The sequence below is a fragment of the Simochromis diagramma genome, unplaced genomic scaffold, assembly GCF_900408965.1.
Source record: "Simochromis diagramma unplaced genomic scaffold, fSimDia1.1 OVJJ01000602.1, whole genome shotgun sequence".
In the NCBI taxonomy this organism is placed as follows: domain Eukaryota; kingdom Metazoa; phylum Chordata; class Actinopteri; order Cichliformes; family Cichlidae; genus Simochromis; species Simochromis diagramma.
This window is the reverse complement of record NW_024387040.1, coordinates 10,961,463-10,967,640: the sequence shown is the minus strand read 5'-3', so window position 1 is coordinate 10,967,640 and position 6,178 is coordinate 10,961,463. Positions and strand designations below refer to the sequence as shown.

At 37.8% G+C, this 6,178-nt stretch overlaps 1 protein-coding gene across 4 annotated transcripts in view; it reads right to left on the bottom strand.

Annotated features, from left to right (window-relative positions):
- Positions 1 to 562: 562 nt before the first annotated feature.
- Positions 563 to 6,178, bottom strand: part of LOC120741042 (RNA-binding Raly-like protein) — a 123,115-nt gene continuing 117,499 nt past the window's right edge. For all 4 annotated transcript variants that reach the window (XM_040043644.1, XM_040043643.1, XM_040043645.1 and 1 more), the window contains one exon: positions 563 to 4,052. The gene's annotated coding sequence lies outside the window, so the exon portion shown is untranslated. The remainder of the gene's footprint in view (positions 4,053 to 6,178) is intronic.

Genomic DNA, 6,178 nt, shown 5'->3' with positions numbered 1-6,178 from the left:
CCAAATATTTACAGACATCTGTAAACCATCTGCAAGTAATTATCACATCTGTTTACAATAAACGCAAAAGCTTTCTTTGTCCTTAAGTTCATATTTATTTGTAAAAGGAAACAGGTGCTCATTGAAACATTTGACTAGTTAAATGACACAAACAGTTTTTTTTATTGTTTGATAACACAAATTTTTATCTACAATGACAATGAAGTTTCTATTCATACAACAGTTATAATATAACGTTTTATACATGAACTGAAAATACAAAGTTACAGTAAACATGCCTTTTGATAAAAATATTTTTACAAAAAAATGTACATTTCTATACAACAGTTATCAGTTACACATCTCTACAAGTCCCACGATTCTGGTTTAAACCTGCAAGTACTCCAACAAACTGTCAGTGTATTATTTTTTATTATTTTTAACTTTTAAAATTCATCTAGCCTTTTTGAAATAAACATGGTAAGGGCTATTTACAGCGGAAAGAAAATCGAGTTGAGCCAAAAGTGTTCTAAAGTGACCCAGATAAATTACGACAGTTAAAAGCAATGAGGGTTTTTTTCTGTGTTTTTGCAGAATATTTGACACGTCACCATACTGTCCATCAAAAAACAGGCTACCAGCAAAAAAAGAACCCAGACAAAAACCCCTCCCCCAAAACAAACAAACCAAAAACAATAAACATGTTGCAAAGCCATTTCCTTTAAACATGTTCGGGATACAAAAATAGTGCTAAATATTACACATTATCATCATTCACCAGATGCTTATTTTGAATGAGCTTCAGGATAATCTTTTTTTGATTTTATGCATGTTTTTCCCCAAGTAGCCCTGCCAGGACTGAGTAGTGTATTTATAATATTGTGCAAAGTGACTTTCCATTTTCGAAATCTTCTGCTGAAGGGAGTTTATTCAACCAAATCACAAAGAAATATTTGCTTACCTACTCTTGGTGGCATGGAATTTTGACAGCCTTGGTTTGGTACTTTCAAGCTACAATAATTTTTGTTTATGCTTTTCAAATCACTGAACAATTAGAATCGATTCGAATACAACCAACACATTAACTGGTATTCATAGTTTTTGAGAACAATTATTTTCTCCACAGTCAAAAAACAATTTAAAAAACACCACAGATGAGTGTATTTTTTAGATCAATTACGACACTGTTTTTCAAAAGAATGCTGAGTGATGAATTTATATTTTATCTTGGTTACACCAGGGTGGATCAAACCTTTAACAATTCAAGGAACACCAACTTAAAAACAGGGTTTCAGCTTTATCAGGAATTTATTGAGAAAGTCTTTTGTATTATTAACAATATGAATGATTTATAACCAGTTTCTAATTTGGTATTTTGAGTGAAACAACCTGTGAAACTTTCATCAAGACTGAATCACATAATTAAAAATGTCTTATATAGCCTTCTTATGTATCCAGGATGCACCTTTTTAGTAGCGTTACTCCAAACAATAATCCTTCTTCATTAGGGAACCTTTAAACTATGCTAATAGCTTTAAAAGAATACATACCAGCTGATTACTTTGTTCCATCAATCAGCTGATGGAGCAAGATGGTGCTAACTAGCTACATGGCATTGTTAGTTATTATAGTTCAACTACTAATAAGAACTTCAACAATCTCAAATATGTATATAACATACCATTTAATATAAATACAGGGGGCTGAAACTGGCCTGTTTCCTTCTTACTAACATTAACTATATCATAAACATATCTAAGAATAGGGAAGTTCTTATTAATACCTTTGATAATTCAGAGGTTCAGCACCAATCAGACGGTTTAATTCTGGGTTTTTAAACGTATTTTACATTGCGGGCCACATACACTTGAATTGGGCTGGACCAGTGAAACTACATTATAAATGTATAAAATTACAGGAGAGGTTCTGGCAGTTCACTGCCCATGCCGTCCTGTAATTCTAAAAAAACAAAGTTTTCATGAACTCACAAAAAAATGTATTTTTAATTCAGTGGACTCACCAAGGACTGTTAATTGTGTCTGCTAGCAAAAAAACTGCAAAATAAAAGCTCCTGTGGATCGGATATCCTCCCAGCATGCAAAATGTCCCACAAAGTTTTTATAAGATGAAAACTAAACCTTAATGAGAAAAAAAATAGGGATGCCAACAATACAACATGTGGAAGAAGAATGGAAAGATTGTGTTATCCCATCATTCTGTTGTTTGTGTTGCGATGCGTAGCAAGAACTTGTCGGTATCCAAATTCCAGTTTAAGGCTTTTATATTTTTATAATTTAAACTACAGTATTTTGAAACCTGGAGTCCAGGTATGATTTATGAAACCAAACAGAGGTGTGGGAGTTGTTTTCTTTCCCCATGAAAATAATGAATGTATCACAGTGGTCCTATATACTCTGAGGCCAGTTAGAATATTCAGTACTGCTGTCAATGTAATGTTCATAGAATAACGACAATCATCCATTTAAAACACGACATTTACGAGGATATTAATGGTAAAATTAATATGTGTAATATTCTCTGTCTCGTGATTTCCCCTTCAGACACAGGCAATCGACTCAAATGCAAGAACACAAATGGTGAAACTTTTCAGTCAAACACTAAAACACTGACAGTTTTTACTGTAATGAAGGCGTAAACAGAATTTTAGCCGATATGCATCTTCATCAATGCTACACAGCGATGAGCCGAGACACCTGGGTCCCAACAACAACCTCCTCTCAGCAGGCTTGGAACAGCATCAGCTTCTTATTGTTTGAATTAACACTGCGGTGGTTAAATATGAATGGCGGAAAAATACCAGAGTAAATTTGATTTGAATAACGAACACGTTGAACGCGCTGACATCCATTCACTTGCGACGTAATTCAATTTGCAACAATTTATGTATAATCAGGTAAATTATAATTGCTCAGCTAAAGCTGAAACTATATGTAGATTGTTACGCAATCCACATAAACAGCTGAAGAAATTCCAATGTTTTCTTTTTTACTGTTCGTAAGCTGCACCGAGTGAACGGTCAAATGATCTCAGTGCCTAGTGAAGTTGCTTTAATAAAGCACTACGCTTTATTTCAAGTTCGATTATTCCAGAAATTTCGGGGTTCTGAATCAAAGATCTCATCCTGAGATAGTATCAAAGCCTGCCAATGTTTAATTTAAAATCATAACAAGTTCCACCATTTCAAAAAACCTTACTTTGCTGGCTCAACTAGATAAAATGGAATCAATGCAGGATGCAGAAGGAGAGGGTGAAGGAGAAAGGCGCTGGCTCCTGAACAGCAGCAGTCCATGTTGGGATGCACAAGCTGAGCGGGGAGGAGTGCACTGAGACGTTAGGGCACTGCTCCCTGGCAGGAGGCCTGTGCCAGTGTTGGCTCTCTACCACAGGAAGCCCTTTCTGCTTCTGAAACTTGGCAGGAGTTGGAATATATGATGGAACAGCCCCACAGGGCATTTGTGTGATAAATGGATAAAGCTGGATAAAGTTATGCTCACAGCTATTGGCTTATGTATGAGTCAAATCCGAAGCAGACGGCAGCGATGTTTCATTCTTTTGCTGAATTTCCTACCACGGTCACAGATTGTTCTGTCATTTATTCATTTGATATTTCAGCATAAACAAAAATTCTTTGAAAAACAGAAATTACAGCACAAGGACATTTCAGAAGAGCAATAACAATAGATCAAAAACATTTCCATCTTTGAACATAATTTCATTTAGAAATCCAAATAAATCCTTTTATTCCTTTGACTTCGGTTTGATTTTTTTCAGTTTCAGGATAAGAGTGCGAGTTCTTCCAATGAAATATAAGTTGCACATGAAGTAAACTCGGGCCACTGAATTAAAATGGGTCTTGAATATATTTTCTTTAGAGATCATCACATCACATTTTGTTTGAGCTGCACAGTCAGGCATCTAAATGTGATTCGGCGTCTCTCATACACAACTTACAGTCCTGAATGGGTGTCTTGATCCCTTACAGATCATTTCCTGTCTCTTGAAGGTGATGATGAATTCTAATACCACCGACCAGGAGCGTCTGCTTCCTCACCCTGAAGAGATAAAGAAGAAAACTTATGAAAATACATTACAGAACTGCGTCTCCTCCTCAAACATGGTGAATGCTTATAATGCTGTAAATCTGATGAGGATTAAGCTGAATTTTAAGGCTTGTCCATTCTGAATGGCCTCAGAAATATCTCGGGAAGTGCAGAAATATTTCCTGGTAGCTGGAGCTGCCTCGCTAATCCTTCTGGACATGACTTATTGAGGTTCTTCTCACTGTGATTTTCAATCCTTGGTGGGCCTGCAAGCTACACATTCATATATTCTCTCGATCCTCGAGTGGGATTTTCAGGTTTTTAAATGTATGTGCTGTGAGGGGGTTCGGTGAATTGGCCACTGATGGAATTTCAAAAAGGCAGAAAGAAAATGGAAAACTCAAGTGTAACGTGGTTTCATAAGAGGTGGAGGGGGGAATAAGCTGTTGCCTAAACTGAACATTTTTGCCTGTACATTAAGAAACTGTAGCTACATAGCAACCACATAGCATATGCTCATTTTGTACAAAATCCCACTAGAAATCAAACAAAAAAAAAATGCAAAAGCACACAAATGATTAGCTTCATTGAGCATAAAGATGGAGAACAGAGGGAAATAGCTAGTCTTGTCATAAATGGCAATGAGAGGAATCAAGGGGCCTTTATTGGCAAATGATATAAGCTCATGTAAGCACAAAGTCCGGAAAGGTAAAAAGTAGTGCTGTCAGCATTAATCTTGTTAAAATGACGTTGACGCCATAACCGCTGCACGCCGTCAACACGTTAGCGCGGTTAGCTCATTAATGCATTAGCTCCGTGCAGCCACACGCACGGGGCGATCCGCACTAGCTTGCTAACGGAGATTTGCTGCGTTAATGCGGTTATGGCGTTAACGTCATCTTAACGAGATTAATGCTGACAGCACTAGTAAAAAGTTAGAAAACCAGGAAGACATGCAGCATAACAACCGGTATCTCAAAGAGGAGGCGGGCTATGAACACAGTGGGAACTAATTAAACAATGGCAGATATAAGTGAATAAGGTAAAAAGAGTCAATGGCAGGTGAAGACAACAAGCGAGAAGAAAAACACCGGTGAGACTAAAATAACAACAGAATCACAAACAGCACTGTGCTACACAGCAAGTCCAGCGTATGCGGCATGTCCCTCTGTTATCTGGTTTCATCTACCCTAACATCAGCAATCATGCTAAGCGGTCACACAAAAGTGGCTATCAGCTCAACCGGAGGTTTAACAATCTAGCTATGAGCTAGTTTACATGAAAGCTGAAGCTCTGGCAGCATGTGACCATCAGAAACATGGACAGGTCCTCTGTCAAAAACCCCAGCTATGTTAGAGTAACAGGGTATCAGTGCTCTGTCATTAAGACATGGACGAATCACACCATCTATTATTCCACTAAATTAATATTTAAATGTTCATAAGACCGTTATAGTTTATATTCTTTCAGCTGCAGCCCTTGGTAGCGGTAGCTGGGATTACTCTAAAGATTAAATCGAAAAGCGGAATTCAAATGTAGGCTTATGCTACGTACAAAATGATATAATTTTACAACGAATAAATCAAAATTGGGTACAAAAACCAACAGAGCTCTGCAGCCTCTAATGAAGTGAGTTTGCCTTAAGTCATCCAACACCAACAGAAGACTAACAGAGTTTAACTCAGTGCTACGTCTACACTGAGCTACTCGTAAACACTGCCCCGCACGCATGCTGTGAAGAGCTAGCCAGCACCAAGCCAACTGATGATGTGGCTGCATCGTTACCCACACCCTGAGAGGCGAGAAGCAGGGAACTCTTTACCTTAGGGGATATGAATGGTGAGGCCTTTCACAAAATTCAATTAGATGAATGTTGTTTATGGGCAGTTCTGGCCCATTGGAATGTCATTATTGCTCCGTCTGTCGAATTCGGTATTAGATGCCCTTCAGTGAAGCTGGTCTTCCAAATGTCACGGAGCTTATGACTTAGGAGATGATTAACGAATGTTTAGAGAAGCTCAGGACACAGTTCAGCAGCTACGGTTTCTAATGAGGACTGGATGTAAGGTCTTTAATGAGGGCAGGCTGCAAGACCCCCCCAGAACCTTTTGCAGTCTTTTATTACGACTTCACAGCCG